This window comes from Dermochelys coriacea, chromosome 1 (assembly GCF_009764565.3).
Source record: "Dermochelys coriacea isolate rDerCor1 chromosome 1, rDerCor1.pri.v4, whole genome shotgun sequence".
Taxonomy (NCBI): Eukaryota; Metazoa; Chordata; order Testudines; family Dermochelyidae; genus Dermochelys; species Dermochelys coriacea.
Genome location: NC_050068.2, coordinates 140,717,663 through 140,735,966, shown reverse-complemented (window position 1 = coordinate 140,735,966; position 18,304 = coordinate 140,717,663). Strand labels below are relative to the sequence as shown.

General features: G+C 42.7%; 1 long non-coding RNA gene across 1 annotated transcript in view; it reads right to left on the bottom strand.

Moving 5' to 3' along the window:
- Nucleotides 1–1,281: 1,281 nt before the first annotated feature.
- Nucleotides 1,282–18,304, bottom strand: part of LOC119848259 — a 30,349-nt gene continuing 13,326 nt past the window's right edge. Inside the window, exons 2-3 of the long non-coding RNA XR_006277805.1 lie at nucleotides 2,913–3,072; nucleotides 1,282–1,812 (exon numbers count right to left, since the gene is read on the bottom strand). This is a non-coding gene — a long non-coding RNA (uncharacterized LOC119848259). The remainder of the gene's footprint in view (nucleotides 1,813–2,912; nucleotides 3,073–18,304) is intronic.

Genomic DNA, 18,304 nt, shown 5'->3' with positions numbered 1-18,304 from the left:
TCTCGTATTTTCTGTCCTCTTTTTCCCTCCTCTCCCCAAATCAGTACTGGCGGGTCCTGCTGCTGGCCAGATCCCTGCTCACAAGCCACCCTCCCATTAGCAGTCATTGGGAAGTGGGGGGGGGTCCAGTGGCCAACAATGGGAGTGGGTTTGCAAAGCTGGGGAGGGGGGAAAAGATGCAGTGTGAAGGGCCAGCTGCTCCCCTGCTGCGTGCCGGCTCTCAGCCAGTAGGGCCCTGACTCCTGTCCCATTTCTGGCTGGCGCTGACTGCGCACTATGAGCTGCAGTGGCTGGTGAGTGCAGGCAGGCTCCAGGCAGTAGCCAGTTATGTGTCACCTCTGCTACCCACCCATCGGTCTTTTATATGCTTCCCCTCTCCCTGTCCTCTCCTGCTTTGCCCCTTTGCCCCCACAGCCCCGCTGCTCCTCCAAATCCCCACCAGCGGGGTGTGTCCCAGTGCAGTGCAAAGAACCAGGCCCTGGTCGGAGCGCTCAGCTAACTAACAGCCTGGCCGGCAGAGTCCTTCCTTCCTTCCTTCATGGCCTCTGGTTGGGCTGGCACCCTGAGAAAGCCCAAGACCCTCTAGCCCAGGGTCCTGGTCAGGAGGAGCTGAGGCCTGCATGTGCCAAAGTCCCGCACAGCGCTGGCATGGGGAAGCCTCTTTACCCTTCAGCTAAGCTCTGGAGTGGGGGAGAGAAGCGATTTCCAGCCTGTTCATGATCCAAACCTGCAGGCTCCTCGGCAGCCCTCTGGGCAGGTACTTAGCACCCTCTTTACACACACATCCACCCTGGGCCCTGCCCCCTAGGGAGCCCAGAGCTGTTCCATCCCTAGGCACTCTCCCCTGCTGAACCACATCTCTGGCCGGGTTCCCTGGGCACCTGGTGCACAATGCATCCTTAGGCTTAACCCCTTCTTGCCCATGCTGTAGCTGGGGGACAGGGTTATGTCAGTGGCCAGCAGCAGCCTGAAGGTGTTAGCGACACTGTGTGGGCAGAAAGGGACAAGCTGCTTGCAGCCGTGGGGGATGGGAGGGGAGGGGGAGAAGACAAGACGAGCTTTGCAAAGACACATCCAGGTCATCCCTTCCCCTCCTCCTCCTTCCCTCCAGCTGGAAGCAGCTCTCATCCCTTTCCTCCTGCACAGTGCCGAAAGGCTTCTGCTGGCCACATTCTGGTGTGAACCCTGGCAGAAATCTGGGGAGGGGGGCATGTGACCAGGGTGCTCTCCACCCCACCCCAATGCGTTGCCTCGGAAAGACACAGCACAAGGTACAGAGAGAGGCAGGTCCATCCTGGGGGCCCAGCCAGGTATGAAGGGCGGAGATGGCCAGGCAGAGAGGGTCATGTCAGTCAATCACCCCCACTGTGTGAGAGAGGTGTACAGGGTGTGTGTGTCACCTCTCCCCGTGTATGTGGGGGGTAGGAGTGTGTATGTCACCTCTCCCTGTGTGAAGCCTAAAGCCTTAAAGATATGAAGGTAAATTAAAGGAATCCAACTATGCAGTATTTCTTTTTAACAGGAGCTCAGTCAATTTTAACATTTGTACTTATAGTTCTGATTGATTGCCGTCGAACTTGAGTAATTTTACCAGTTTTCCCGTATTCAGCATATTCTATTCTGTGGTCACCCTAGTTTTTGTGCTGTACTGACACTTAAGGACTTTTCTTCCAGTTGCCCTCTTGGGATCGTCATGAAGCAAAGTGATCTGCTGGATAGAGTTCCTGGACTTAGAGCCAGGACATTTGGGTTCTCATCTTGGCTCTGCCACTGAGTAAGTCACTCATGTTCTCTGTACCGTTCTTTCTCCATCTGTAAAATGAAGACAATGATATTCACCATCCTTCATCAAGTGTTTTGAGACTAAAGATATATACAGCAGCTAAAACATGGAGAACAGCTGATCAGATCTGAAGTGTCCCTAAGGTAAGTGGCCTGTATTTTTTTATACGACAATACTGAAGCATGAACTTTCTCTGTGGCATATGAAACTTACAATAAAGATGTCTGATCGATTTCTGAAAATTGTATTCCAGTCCAGTAATTGAATAACTTGACCTGATAGCATGGTTTGTAATAAATTGCATGACTTTTATTGAATCATTTTAACGCAGCCTTGCAAATACCCACTGCTTCCCCCCCATACACACACACACACAAAATAAACAAATACTGACAACTGAGTAAAATAGCCTTTCAGCAAGAGCATTGTAAGGAGTGGTGGACAAGCAGATTTTGTACCTGGGTTTGCAAATTTTCATGACCTTTTTATGAGGCTGTTCTATTGTACCTTCAGGTGACCCAAATTCACATTTGAACCCACATACTTTACAGTTTCCTAATTCACTTCCTTCACATGACCCTCTTACAGTCATTGTCATGGATTTATATAAACTTGTGACTATTGTTGGCCATGCTTTAAAGTCTCTCCCTTATTCAATTAGTTGGTCACAATTTTTGTGTCTGATGATTTGTTGCCATTGTGAACTAGAACAACTTCGTCAATTTAAAATAGAGACAGTTTCTGGATGAATATCTTTGCCTAGGTCCTCAACTCCCTTGCTCGGCATAGATCTGCTGTATCAACAGTTCAGTTTAGCTTCACTCAGTAGTCAATTATGCTTTTCCCCTCAGTCAGCAACTCTCATACAAATCTGCCAAAGTCAGGGTCTTCAAATTAATCTCATTTATGATAATGAAGTAATCTTCACTTACTCTGCAGCTATTTCTAAACTCCATTCTATTCAGTTTCACATATTTCATCTATTACCACAGCATATGAGTGCCTTTCAGAATAAGATTATTAAAGGAAACTCATATCTATCATATGCTGTTCCTCTCCATTCCCTACCAAAGGGGGAAAAGGCATGTAGGTTTCTTTCTAAAAAAATTCTTATTTTGAAAAACTTTACATGTGATATTCTTCTTTGAGCAGGCATGGTGGCCTTGAACTGGAATGCTTGTGGCAGTTCATAGTTCCTGTTGCAGAAAGTTCTATAGTTCAAGAGCACTCATTCATGTGACTTATCTTTTGTGGTAGCTGTCACAATCCATTCTTGCTTCAGCCCTTCCCTTAAAAACAGGAGAGTGTTGTTAGGTTTAACTGCATTATCATAAGTCACATTTATTGCTGATGGCTGATAGAAGCTTCTGTCATAGATTGTTCTGTACTACTAGCACCTCTTTGATCCTCGTCAATAGGTAAACAACAATAGCATAGTCTCACTAACCTAAAGCTACTTTCAGAGTAGCAGCCGTGTTAGTCTGTATTCACAAAAAGAAAAGGAGTACTTGTAGCACCTTAGAGACTAACAAATTTATTAGAGCATAAGCTTTCATCTGATGAAGTGAGCTGTAGCTCACGAAAACTCTAATAAATTTGTTAGTCGCTAAGGTGCCACAAGTACTCCTTTTCTTTTTGCTAAAGCTACTTTGCTGTTCCCTCAGATAGAAAGAACGGAGTTGGCATTCCCACTGGTGAATCATAGAATCATAGAATTATAGAATATCAGGGTTGGAAGGGACCCCAGAAGGTCATCTAGTCCAACCGCCTGCTCAAAGCAGGACCAAGTCCCAGTTAAATCATCCCAGCTAGGGCTTTGTCAAGCCTGACCTTAAAAACCTCTAAGGAAGGAGATTCTACCACCTCCCTAGGTAACGCATTCCAGTGTTTCACCACCCTCTTAGTGAAAAAGTTTTTCCTAATATCCAATCTAAACCTCCCCCATTGCAACTTGAATTTAATAAGCAATTGTTAGAAAGCTTTGATGATGAGATGCAGTACTGAAGAGCCTAGAGGTAGTACAGAATTCAGATGCAAGTAACAGTGAAAAAGTGTTTGAAAGGTGACTCAAAAATTAAGAAGATGGGAGGATATGAAGAGGTGGACATACTGGGGTTATTAGACCCCAGGTCCAAATACGGGGCAAGGAACCATCACAGTCACCTAAAATATTAAGGTACATCATTTTACTGACCCCAAAGAACCCCAAATCAATCCTACCTTTAAGTCTTCAAAACACACACCCACATCTCTGCCACCCACATCTCTTCCCCAGTATAAAGCCTGAGTCAGCAGGGTTTGCAATAAGGAGGACTAAGGCAGCCAGACAAAGCAATCCTCCCTCCACCCACTGCTCTTAAGGCTCATCCACCTCTGCAAATCTTTTTTTTATTTCTCATTTATGCACTTAAAGCTGGAATTAGGAACCTAACTTTGGACACCCAAAACTGAATGGATTTTGACCCTGTGTGTGTTTGTCTTAATTCACAGAAAACAAAAATGTTGAATTACTGTAAAAAGGAAGGCAGTGGCTTCATGTTCACAGTATCATTAGAAACAACATTTGTATCTTTTAACCTGTCATCTAGAAGAGCACATTTAAACAATGTGTTAGCAGCAACTTTAACCCCTTCATCTGTTCCTACCAATAGCACAGTCCCCCTACACCTGGTTTTGTAAGTGTGACCCTTCTGCCAGGTGGAGTCGGCAGAGGGAGAGAGGAGTGGCATGTTAAAGGGATATTTCTTTGTTGGACTTTCACACCACAAGGTGAGAAATGGAGGCAAGGACACTGCCCAATGTAGTGCGGGGTGGAAGTTTTGCTCATGGTCAGATGTGTTCGAATCATGGTTGAGGTTTCCCCAAATTAATGCCAGGTTCCTTTCCCCTTTGTACTATAAACAGACTCAGTGCTTGTGAAAGGGGAATCACTGGAGGGGGGCTCAAACAAGGGCAGCTTTAGTATCCATGGATCCCTCTTAACAATACAACACAGAATCAGTTTGAGCCCCCCTCCAGTAATCTGGGAAAAGTAAACACCACTCCTAGACACCTGAAAGAGGCAATGATTCCCCTTTCGCAAGCACTGAGTCTGTTTATAGTACAAAGGGGAAAGGAACCTGGCATTAATTTGGGGAAACCTCAACCATGATTCGAACACATCTGACCATGAGCAAAACTTCCACCCCACACTACATTGGGCAGTGTCCTTGCCTCCGTTTCTCACCTTGTGGTGTGAAAGTCCAACAAAGAAATATCCCTTTAACATGCCACTCCTCTCTCCCTCTGCCACATCCCCTTACAGCTGGGTCTTCACTGACCAAGGACAGCAGAATTCAGAGTTGCGTTCACATGAGTTCACCTCCCATCCAGAGGGAGAAGAACCGTCGAGCTATGTCTTCATTGCTGCTGGAGCAATTGGCTCACAGTTGCCCTGTTCTCTGTGTCACTGCCTGCTGCCGTGCCATCCTTCACTCTGCTGCTGTGGCATGTGAAACCCTTCATGCCATTGTGCCATCTGCTCTGTCACCGATGGCCCTGCGCTGTCACCTTCTGCTGCCACCTGCCTCTCTAGTGTGACCTCGGCAAGTTGGTCTCTTGAGGTTTCACTCAGCTCTCAGTGGGGGAATCTCACATCTAATGCAGGCTGGGCAGTCTCTTCTGCAGAAACTACTGTCCCACAGCAGGTCTAAGCAGCACTTGGACCTGATTATTGGTGACTGCAGCACTAGTGATTACTTAACCAAACAAAAGACGCTCAATGGAACCTAATTCACTCTATCTTTAAATGGTGGAGAGGAGCAGGTTAAATGGTACTTAGGACTCTTAGGCAGAGCCTATACCTCCAGGCAGGAACATCTGTCTCCACCCCCTCTCACTCTCCACTGGAATCTGGCATCCAACCCCCCTGCTTAGAGAGTTCAGTTCAGTGGAGGTTGATCCCCTTCAATCAGGACAGGCTAAGTATGCTTCTGCTACCCTTCACTCGTACAATAAGGGTAACAACATTTAATTATCCATACATTCAATACTCAAGTGATTTGTAACCCAACACCATCCAAAACTGATCACCTGGGCAACAGAGCTCTGTCTGTGGGATACCTAGGCAGAGTAGGTGCGTGCATGTAAATAGAGTCTGGTCTTGAAGTCTTTTCCTGCCAGATCATCATTAGTTGTCAGGGGAGAGCTCATTCAGACCTTGCTTACATCAGCAGTTGCGCATCAGACTGGAGGAGTAAACTGGTTTTCCTTCCACATCAGCCAAGTGTGAACACCACTCAAACCATTTAATACAGTAGCAAAAGTATTTCAGAATCATCCAGCAGGTTTGGATTTTAAAGTGCAATGCTGACAAGGGGACAATCCCTGCTGTCATGTCAGATGGTACTATCAGATAAATCAAGTTGAGGAAGGACTGAGCAAGAACCACAGAACTCATTCCAGAACATACTCTGTTGTCTCATAAGATATCCAAATTTTGACTGTGCCATTTCAGAATACAATAATAAACACTGACTTAACATGACAGATATGCCATGCCATTCTTTTTCTCTTATTCAGCAGCATTTTGAAAATGAAGTCATTTTTTGATTGATATTCTGTCTAACAAGTATGTTCTTCACACAGTGGACCATGGCTGATTTCATTGTCAAGCTACATTTAGTATAAGCATATAGCTGTCTATGGTTTAAACATGGATTTATCTAAGTGAGCCATGGTCATTAGCTCTCATTTTCCTAGAATGCATATCATTTCACACATAGCTGTATTATTCTGCAATGTGAACATTTCTGAGCAGGGTCATTTTAAAGACTAATTTAAAATATCTCAAAAAACTTCATTTTTATAGCACAGGGTTGATTTACGAGTACACTGAAAAGTTATTTACACTAAGGTATAATATGATCAGAAGCTAAGTATCATAAAATTTGAAATCAAGTCATTCCATCATTTTTAATATCTGACTATCCTTCACTGATCATTTCCTTCCTCACTCTATCTGCATTTTCCAGTGTTCTTTTCATACAGTTCTAGTAAGAGAATTCACTCCATAGCTATTTTAGGGCTACTTGTCAATCTTTCTTTTGATACATACAGGATGATGTAATTTCCAAATACTGAAAATACACCATGTATTACCACTTATTAGAACTTCTTAATTGTATGTTTACAGCAATATCACTTTAAATTAAATAAATACGATTCGACAAGATCAAGAAGACAGTCAGAGGTCAGGTCATCTGGGAACAGCAGGATTTTTTGCAGTTTCACTTCACTATCCACTTCACTTACCAGTGTCCTAGGAGTTTCAAGAGCTCTGAAAGAGCCATGCTGTCAGCTGAAAAGCGTTGGCTACCCTTGTATGGTTAATGGGATCAGATAGAATACCGTAGGGTTCTAAAAATCTACATAGTCAATTTGCAATGCTTTGCAGAGCCTGTGGTTGGAACTGGCACAAATTTTATCAGCTCAGCATCCTTTAAGGTGATAGCAATGTAAATCATAGACTGAAATATAAAATAACTAATGATCTTGTTATAGGATTGCAGTTATGCAATACAGAAAAGCTGTGGGACCAGGTTTAACTTTATTTCATGGCTTTGATTATTAAAAACCACCCATATCTTTTGAGCAGGAAGACTATCTGGAGGCAAAGGATGAAGTTGTGGTTAAAATCTTGAACTGGGACTCTACAGAGCTAGGTTCAATCCCTGCTCTGCTACCAACTTCCTGTGTGACTTGGGCAAGTCATTTGACTTACCTGTGCCTATCTGTAATGTAGGCATGATAACACTTCTTTTCTCCCATCCTTTCCTTGTCTTGTCTAGTTAGACTAAGCCACTTGGGGCAGGGCTTGTCTTTTACAATACTTGTCTGTACCATGCCTAGCAAAATGGGGCCCCAGTCTTTGTTGGAACATCTAGACATTGCTGTAATAAAAATATTAATTAGGAGATTGCTATGTGAAGAAAATCAACCCATCCTCCTCCAGCGATTTTTCTGATGCCAATGGAGTCCTAATGATCTTCCTGACAATTCAGTTATCCCTTTAATTCCTTTCTCCTAAGGTATACCATGGCCCTGTGTCATAGTGTAACCTTCCCCAGGGTGCCTCCTAATGACCTCCAAGTGGCCCTACAAGCAGGCCCTTGGTCAATTTCCTCCTTCAAGGGGTTTCTTCTTCAATAACTCACAGAATCTTTTGTCCACTCACACCACTTCATGAGTTCTGGTTTATTAAATTAATGTTCAAAACAAAGTTCTCAAGTCTCTCCTCAAGTCCATCCAGTTACCTTCTTATCAGGTCAGCCCTGAGGCCTTTCCTTCCTGTAGTCTGACTTCACAAGTCTCAGGCTGGAGCCTACTCATTCCTAGCACCTTCTGTATTCTTGCTCTTTTCTCTCCATCTCCAATCTGGTTTCCCTGGAGATTTTCTCTCTGCAGCTTCCAGCTGCTCTTTAAAGGGGAATCAGCTGATCTCTGCACAGGTGATTAAAGGGACAAGCAAGCCTGTTACACCCTGAAACCGGTTAAGAGGAAATTGAAAGGCTTCTTTTTATAGTCCTTCAAAAACACTCCCTTATTTAATTTAGTAATTCACAAAATGCCTATGCTCATGACAACTAGGTGTTTCATACAAAAAGTAAAAGCTTATGATAGAATCATAGAAATGTATGACTGGAAGGGACCTTGAGAAGTCATCTTGTCCAGTCCCCTGCACTGAGGAAGGACCAAATAGACCTCGACCAAGTAGACCTTTACCATCCCTGATAGATGATAGATGCTAGGGATTCAACAACCTTCCTTGGAAGCCTGGTCCAGTACCTAACTATTCTTCTAGTTGGAAAGCTCTTCCTAATATGTAACCTAAAACTCCCTTGCTGCAGATTAAGCCAATTTCCTCTTGTCCTGACGTCAGTTGTTCTCCATGTCCACTGATCACCATCCTCTTTATAACAACCCTTAACTTATTTGAAGACTTATCAGGCCCTCCCTCAATCTTCTTTTCTCAAGACTAAACACCCCCAGGTTTTTTAGCCTTTCTTCATAATCCTACTATATAAACCATCCACAATAGGTAGCACAAGTTAAATCACCACTGTTGGTGCCATTGAAAGCACTGACAGCCAAAGGAAATGGAATTAACAAAACAAAAATACAAATCCATAAAAAGATAAATAAAATCAGTCCAGCATGCATTATGTCTGGAAGACCATCAAACCAGTGGTCTGGCAGGCTGTGAATGCCAAAGTGGAGCCCTTTCTTCTAAGAAAGCTCTGCCACCTGTCCTAGAGAGTTCACTACCAGGGACAGAGAGAATCTCAGCTGATGTATAGGTGAGAGGTGGACTCTCAGACAACAGGGTCACAGGCCATTCTGACATCCCTTGTCAGTTAGTTATTCCTGAACTGTAAAAGCATTTCCCTTCCCCATGGAGATGAAAGCAACACCAATACACTTATAGTGCACAGCTAACCTAAGGAGAGCAAGAAGTGAGATCTGAAAAGGAAGATGATGTCCTCAGCATGCTGGGGACGAGTAATGGCACATAACTGGGGGACTAACTTAAATCACAACCCTTTCCATGATTTCCCTGTCCCATTTCTAAGATGCACACCCTCCCTTACATAGCTTAGTACATCCCAGGTATCTGTATAGTTTCTGAATGCTGATTTTGTGTAGTTATAAAAGAAAAGCCTATGAGAGGTAGGGAGTTTTAAGGTCACCTACGTGCAGGGAAAACAAAGTCTTACTTAATTTACTCAAGAAAATGATCAGACCAACAGAGGAAAATAAAATCCTTATTCTAAGGAGTGCTCGTCTAGAAAGGCAGCTTAATCCTGTAAATTAACCATGGGACTGGACAGTACCAGCTCAGCAGAGACTGTTACTGAAATGCTACTTGTCCCGGGGCAAGCCACTAGGAACCACATTTTTGAACTTGGGCTACTAACATGAGGCACTGACAACCATATTTCGGCATCTAGGCAGGTGGCTTGATTTTTGCAGGTGCTGAGCACCTGTAGCTTGTACTGACCTCAACAACTAAAAATCTGACTTCAGTGGGAGCTCAACCTTCCCATGGCACTCCTGTTAACCAATAGTATGTAACACAGTGAATGTAGTCAAAAGGCTACTGGACACCGATTTGTAGATCTCCCTGTATGATGAGCAAGTGAAATTTGTTAATTGAATGTTGCTAATCATGTCTCTTAGCAATAAGTTTAGTAGTGACTAGATGTCTAACATAGTGAATGCCAGTAAAAATGAGGTTGGATCAGAGGCTAAAATAGGGAAAGAACAAGTTAAAAGTTACTTAGACAAGTTAGATGTCTTCAAGTCACCAGGGCCTGATGAAATACATCCTAGAATAGTCAAGGAGTTAACTGAGAAGATATCAGAACCATTAGCGATTATCTTTGAAAAGTCAAGGAAGAAGGGAGAGATTCAAGAGGATTGGAAAAGGGCAAATATAGTGCCTTTGATAAAAAGGGGAATAAAGACAACCTGGGGAATTACAGACCAGTCAGCTTAACTTGAGTAACCAGAAAGATAATGGAGCAAACAATTAAGCAATCAATTTGCAAACACCTAAAAGATAATAAGGGGATAACAGTCAGCATGGATTTGTCAAGAACAAATAGTGTCAAACCAACCTAATAGCTTTCTTTGACAGGGTAACAAGCTTTGTGGATAGGGGAGAAGCAGGAGATGTGGTATATCTTGACTTCAGTAAGGTTTTTGACACTGTTTCGCATGACCTTCTCATAAACAAAGCAGGAAAATATGACCTAGATGGATCTACTATAAGGTGGGTGCGTAACCACTTGGAAAGCCATTCCCAGAGAGTAGTTATCAGTGGTTAAAAAATCAAGCTGGAAGGGCATATCGAGTGAGGTCCCTCAGGGATCAGTTCTGAGTCTGGTTCTGTTCAGTATCTTCATCAGTGGTTTAGATAATGGCATAGGAAACTTATAAAGTTTGCGGACGCTACCAAGCTGGGAGAAGTTGCAAATGCTTTGGAGGACAGGATTAAAATTCAAAACAATCTGGACAAACTGAAGAAATTGTCTAAAGTAGGATGAAATTCACTAAGGACAAAATCAAAGTACTCCATTTAGGGAGGAACAATCAGATGCACACATAAAAATGGGAAATGACTGCCTAGGAGAGAATACAGCAAAAAGGGATCTGGGAGTAATAGTGGACCACAAGCTAAATGTGTGAGTGTAACACTGTTGCGCAAAAAAAAAAAAAAAAAAAAAAAAGCAGCATCTTGCTAGGATGTATTAGAAGGAGTGTTGTAATCAAGATAAGAGAAGTAATTCTTCCACTCTACTCCATGCTGATTTGGCCTCAACTGGAGTATTGTGTCCAGTTCTGGGTGCCACATTTCAGGAAAGATGTAGACAAATTGGAGAAAGTCCAGAGAAGAGCAACAAAAATGATTAAAGGTCTAGAAAACATGACCTATGAGATAAGATTGAAAAAAATTGGTTTGTTTAGTCAGGAGAAGAGAAGACTGAGAGGGGACATGATAACAGTTTTCAAGTACATAAAAGTTTGTTACAGGAGGAGGGAGAAAAATTGTTCTCGTTAACCTCTGAGGGTAGGACAAGAAGCAATGAGCTTAAATTTCAGCAAGGGAAGTTTAGGTTGGACGTTAGGAAAAACTTCCTGTCAGGGTGGTTAAGCACTGGAGTGAATTGCACAGGAAAGGCAACATGGAATCTCCATCACTGGAGATTTAGAAGAACAGGTTGGACAAACACCTGTCAGGGATGGTGGCCAATGGACGTACCGGCCACCGCTTCCAGCAGCTCCCATTGCCCTGGAGCAATGAACCACAGCCACTGGGAGCCGTGATCGGCCGAACCTGCGGACACGGGACGTAAACAAACCAGCCCGGCCCACCAGGGGCTTTCCCTGCATAAGCAGCAGAACAAGTTTGGGAACCATTGGTCTTGACAGTACTTAGTCCTGCCATGAGTGCAGGGGACTGGACTAGATGACCTCTCAAAGTCCCTTCCCGTCCTATAATTCTATGAAAGAAAGAAGTGGGAGCTATGGGGATTTATGACCTCTGAATAGCAAGCCATTTAGTTAAGTGTTTACATATCAATTTTAGAGAGAGACAAGGTGGGTGAGGTAATATCTTTATTAGACCAACTTCTACTGCTGAGAGTTACAAAAAATACCTAGTTCATGTTAATGTAGTCCTGTTTGAAACTAGGTACTTTTTAGTTCACACTTGCAAGGTCTACCCAGGACAGTTAAAGTGAAGCACATTAGAGCACTCTACAAATCACCTCTCTCTAATACGCTTTACTATTCTGTGTAGACAAGTCCTTAGATTGAGGGCATAGTACCTGGATAAGGTATGGAACTCATATGTAATAGTGTTATGAATACAGAGATGTAACTATTTTATGAACAATGTATGTGACTTGGTCATTGAAGTAAAGTTACTGTAGAACTATGGTGGATTATTATAATTTCCTCAGTGGGTTTAATTTATACTGAGCATAATGGAATGTTTCTTATTTGCCTATAGTGCTCGTATGCAGTGGGGTCTATACAGGAATGTGACACATTGGCTTCCGAGGTCAGAACACTCACGCACACACTTGAAAGACAATGGCATCCTTCTAGGCCAAAGTGACACAGCTGTAGTGCCAGGCTAGAGACCAAAGGTCTATATACAGTTGAAAAGTGTCCATGTGAAGGATGGGATGAGTCACCAGGGACTGTCCAGGGTGCTGTCAGTGAGCTGTGACAGAGAGACAAGCTGACACAGATAGAGGCTCTGCAGAAGACTCTATATGGACTTACAATGGGATCCACAAGGTGCTTAAACTCTAGGTGCTAAGTGCCTAGGTGCTTAAACCCCCAGACTTAAGTGTCTAGGTCCCAGTTTTGGCTCCACCAAACTCCTGCCAAACCCTGTAGATGCCTAAGCTTCCTCAGCACCTAGATTTTCAGAGTAAAAATTTCCTAGTCTCCGGCCTCTGTGCACATGCACGGTGTCCTCACTCTAGCTGTCTGAACACCTCTCTCCCATCTAAGCTGCAGAGCGATTCACAAACTCAGAGTATAGGTGTTCAGTCACTCATGTAGGTCCTAATACAGTAGGCATGCTCAGAGGCTGAATACTAGATCGGGTACAGCTCAAAATCCAGCTGGAAGAGGTGGTGTTGATGTCCACCTTATAACGTTTAGGGCAGTGGTTAGAGCATGCACCAGGGATGTAGGAGACCCAAGTTCAATTCCCCTCTTCTCCTGAGAGGGAGAAAGGATGTATGTGCTCTAACCACTGGGCTATGGGGGTATTCAGAGTTGAGGCTCCCTTACTCTTTCCTGTTGCAGCTATTTCATTGTGGTATAAATAATGAAACAGTGATTGGAGTACGGCAACTGGACCAGAGGTCTCCCCCCGCCAGGTGAATGCCCTAACCTCTGGGCTACAGAGTCATTCCTCTCTTTCTCTGGCCCAATGCCTGGTAATCATTAATGTTTACAGGTATGTTTATTGTTTGTAAGATAGGCTCTCCCTGCAATGCTTTTTGTCCTAAATAAATGATATTTTGCTTTATGGAGGCTGTTTGGCCACTGCTTACCATGGTCATTGCCCTAGAGAGAAGAAAACTGAAGGGTCTGAGCCTAAGTCAGATCTGCTGAGGTAAATCACTGTTAGTACAAGGAGACTGTCACCCAGGATCCTATATGATTCCATCTGGAGCCCGGTGATGACTGGAGGCCTGAAACCTGGGAGAGGGGGCACCAGGAGAGGTTAGAGGTACAGTTGGCCCACTAACTGTGGCAGCACCAGTAAAGTAGACATTAAAACTGATATTTTTCAAAATTAATAAGATATTTTAAAAGGATTGGACATTTACATAAATAATGAAAATATCCCAAATTATATTAGTAGGGAGAGAAAAAAGCAAGAGTAGTTTGGCAAGAATAAGTCCCCATGTCCCAAGTCACAAGCCCTATCCGTTAGAGTTTGGTTTAGGAATAAATTACCCTAAGAGTAAATTATTCAATAATTGCCTAATGCTGGGTTTCCTGACCTTGAACTCAGAGCACCTGATACTGTCCGCTGTCCGGAACAGGATACTGGACCAGGTGGACCTTGGGTCTGATCCACTTTGGCACTTCCTGAGTTCCTAGGAAAGTGTAATTCTCAAGAGGGAATAACAATTTAATATTTTCACTGTGGTTAGCAAATAAAATGGGCAAAGGCCTTGTTTCTGTTTGAATCTTTAACCGACAATCCACTACATCATCTCATGTATAGGTATAAAAGTGTATCCTGTTCTTCGGCCTAAGGCTGTCACACATCAAGTTATTGTGTTGTCCAAGAGCAAGTTAAAAAAATAAAGAAAGGAATCATGCAGAAAAAGCTCAGGCATCTTATTTTTCAAGCCCTCTGATGACTCATAGTCACACGTCTGAGTAATCAGTTTTCACTAGCACAGTTCCCAAGTTTCCAAGCTGTAACTAAGACAACGCTGTGGGAGACTGAAAAGGATTTTTTTTAAAAAAAAACAAGTCCTAATTTCCAGGGCTGCCTTTAGAATCAGTTAAATATAAGGTCTTTAATCATGCTAGCAAAAAAAGTAAATCTTTGGGCACAACAATAACCTAAGAAAGAGCAACTGTGGCCATTGGGGCAAAACATGCATCTTTTCTCCACTCTGTTGTCTCAACATGAGCCCATAATTAGGGGATCCTTTAAAAACTAATAGTGTGTGACTGTGTAATTAAAATCTGTGTCCCAGTACATATGCACTGAGGTAGAATTACAGTTGCTCAGGAAACCTTGATTTTGGTGTTTCCTAACTTGTGGGTGCTTTACTTTGCAACCTTAATATTCTTTTAATTAAAAATAAAATATTACTTTCCAGTGGGTCAAAAAAAAGGTGCTTTTGTGGTTAAGCCCCAGGATGGGACTCAACTACAATTCATGGCTCTGCCGTAGACTTCTTTTCTAATCATGGGCAAGTCATTTTACCTGTCGATGCCTCACTTCCCAACCCCACCCCTTGTAAAATGGAAATACTGCCATCAAACAAGGTTTATTTTCTCCCACCTTTGTCAGTCTTACCTATTTAGATTGTGAGCTTTCTGGGCAAGCCCTGCTTTTTATTGTGTGTACGTGTACAGCATTTACAATGGGGTCCTAATTTCAACTGGAGTCTAAGCACGACTAACACCAAATAAATAATCATGAAAACAGGAGATCGAGGTAGGTATGCACATGGACATACACAATTTTGGATTAGAAGGAGAAAATCAAATTTAGGTTGCTTTCATACATAAATAAGTACCAAAAATATGGGCAAACTCCATATCTAGATTAGATACTTTATAAATATACTCTGTGCGTATTGGCATCTGCATTTAGTTAGAGGCCATCCGTGTCTATGTAATGGTAGATAAGGGTTGTTATTTAACATGCTTTACTAGAGAATTATTCATGGGAGCCCATATTTATGTGGGCATTCAAATAAGCCCAAATCCTAGAGAATCTTTGTGACCAGCACTAGTACTTTCCAGATTTCATCAACAGTTATTTAACGGTGGCTGAAGTAAAATATTGAAGTTCTACTAAACATGTCAAATAAAACCTGATTAAAATGCTTAGCAGTATTAAATTGGTGGGTTGCTATACCAACAAATAATTTCACATCTCATTATGTTTGGTTCAGGTAGAGTTATCAAATTTACAAATTCTTCACTGCCCTGCCCCCTCTCCTGAGAAAATATACAGTTAGGAAAACTAAAAACCACATTGACATTTTCTACTGTATTCTGTAAGGATCTCAGTGCACAGATAAGTTCCCCTTCCAAAAAGAAATTCCTCCCTCTATTGCTTTCCTCTCTTCCATTCTCTCCAGTGCATGGTAGGTATAGCATGGACATATCCATATTCCCACCCTTTGTCCAGTGGTATTCTCAAAGGTCAGATTGACATTCACATCACAAGTTGAACATTTTTTCTGCAAATGTAAAGGCTAGCTTTATTTTTGTTTGTTCCTAAGGAGAGTTTAAATCCTTCAGAGAAATTGGTGGGGGCCACCAAAAAAATCTTTTTGGTCAATCTGCATTGTCTGAGTCTTCAGTTAGGCAGATAGAAATAATGTTACTGAGCTATGAGAGCCACCCTATCCTAGGTATTAATTCGGACACCTAACACTGATATTTTAAATATCATTAACTATGACATTAGTGAGACAAGGTGGGTGAGGGACAATATCTTTTATTGGACCAACTTCTGTTAATGAAAGAGAAGCTTTCGAGCTACTCAGAGCTCTTCTTCAGGTGATCATTTTAGCGGATACATCTAGCTACTCCGGGACCGTAGGTGGAGCTGTGTCTGAATACCACTCGTTTTCCCATCTCTACCCCAGTTATAGCTGATTGTTTCCTCTGAAATAGCCAGGAAGAAAGATATTGAACTGAGCATGCTTGGTGCAGGAAATTTGCTTTTGTCTGTAACTGCATGCAGATGACACTACTGAGGTGAAGGACATGTGGCAAAAATGTATGGACTGACCTGAACTGTTTATTCTTCCAATACTCATGACCCTATATGATAATTTTTCATGACACATACACACAGATGGTTGAAAAATTACAGTTTTGACAAAAAGGAATATATTTTTGAAAAAAAAAACCAAACCACCCATTTTCCGCATTTTTCAACCCCCTGAAGAGTTGATTGAAAAAATTCAAAATTTGTCAGTGAAAGAAGGGGCATGTTCTTCTTTAAAGTTTTCACCAACAAATATATTACTTCTTTGAAAAAGCTCTGCACACAATATACCAGATTTAGGGGCTGATCCAAAGTGCATTGAAACAAATGAAAAGATTCCTATTGATTTCAGTAGGCTTTTAATCAGGTTCCTACTATAAAACAGATTTTTATTTTATTCTTTTCCTTTTGTAGGCATATGTATTCTACAACCAATAACTTGAGGGGCTTCAGGATCTACCCACCATGTAGATTTAACTGAAGTAGTCAAAGAAAGCTCTGATGTCAAATAGAATCATAGGACTGGAAGAGAACTCAAGAAGTTATCTAGGCCCTCCCCCTGCGCTGAGGCAGGACTAAGTAAATAGAGACCATCCCTGACAGCTGTTTGCCTAACCTGTTTAAAAAAACTGCAATGATGGGGATTCTACAACTTCCCTTGGTAACCTACTCCAATGCTTAACTATCCTTATAGTTACAAAAGATTTTCCTAATATCTAACCTCAATCTCCCTTGCTTACATCTTACTTGCAGTGATCATGGAAAAAATTGATTACAATAACAGTCCTTAACATATTTGAAGACTTATCAGATCCCATTTCCTCAAGAGGAAACTGGGCATGTTTACTTAGCCTTACCTCATAGCCCAGATTTTCTAAACCTTTTATCATTTTTGTAGCTCTCCTTTTGACTCTTTCCAGTTTGTCCACATCTAGCAAGAGATGTCAAGAGTAACAAGAAGGGTTTCTTCAGGTATGTTGGCAACAAGAAGAAAGCCAAGGAAAGTGTGGGCCCCTTACTGAATGAGGGAGGCAAGCTAGTGACAGAGGATGTGGAAAAAGCTAATGTACTCAATGCTTTTTTTGCCTCTGTTTTCACTAACAAGGTCAGCTCCCAGACTGCTGTGCTGGGCAACACAAAATGGGGAAGAGATGGCCAGCCCTCTGTAGAGATAGAGGTGGTTAGGGACTATTTAGAAAAGCTGGACGTGCACAAGTCCATGGGGCCGGACGAATTGCATCCGAGAGTGCTGAAGGAATTGGCGGCTGTGATTGCAGAGCCCTTGGCCATTATCTTTGAAAACTCGTGGCGAACGGGGGAAGTCCCGGATGACTGGAAAAAGGCTAATGTAGTGCCCATCTTTAAAAAAGGGAAGAAGGAGGATCCTGGGAACTACAGGCCGGTCAGCCTCACCTCAGTCCCTGGAAAAATCATGGAGCAGGTCCTCAAAGAATCAATCCTGAAGCACTTAGAGGAGAGGAAAGTGATCAGGAACAGTCAGCATGGATTCACCAAGGGAAGGTCATGCCTGACTAATCTAATCGCCTTTTATGATGAGATTACTGGTTCTGTGGATGAAGGGAAAGCAGTGGATGTATTGTTTCTTGACTTTAGCAAAGCTTTTGACACGGTCTCCCACAGCATTCTTGTCAGCAAGTTAAGGAAGTATGGGCTGGATGAATGCACTATAAGGTGGGTAGAAAGCTGGCTAGATTGTCGGGCTCAACGGGTAGTGATCAATGGCTCCATGTCTAGTTGGCAGCCGGTGTCAAGTGGAGTGCCCCAGGGGTCGGTCCTGGGGCCCGTTTTGTTCAATATCTTCATAAATGATCTGGAGGATGGTGTGGATTGCACTCTCAGCAAATTTGCGGATGATACTAAACTGGGAGGAGTGGTAGATACGCTGGAGGGGAGGGATAGGATACAGAAGGACCTAGACAAATTGGAGGATTGGGCCAAAAGAAATCTAATGAGGTTCA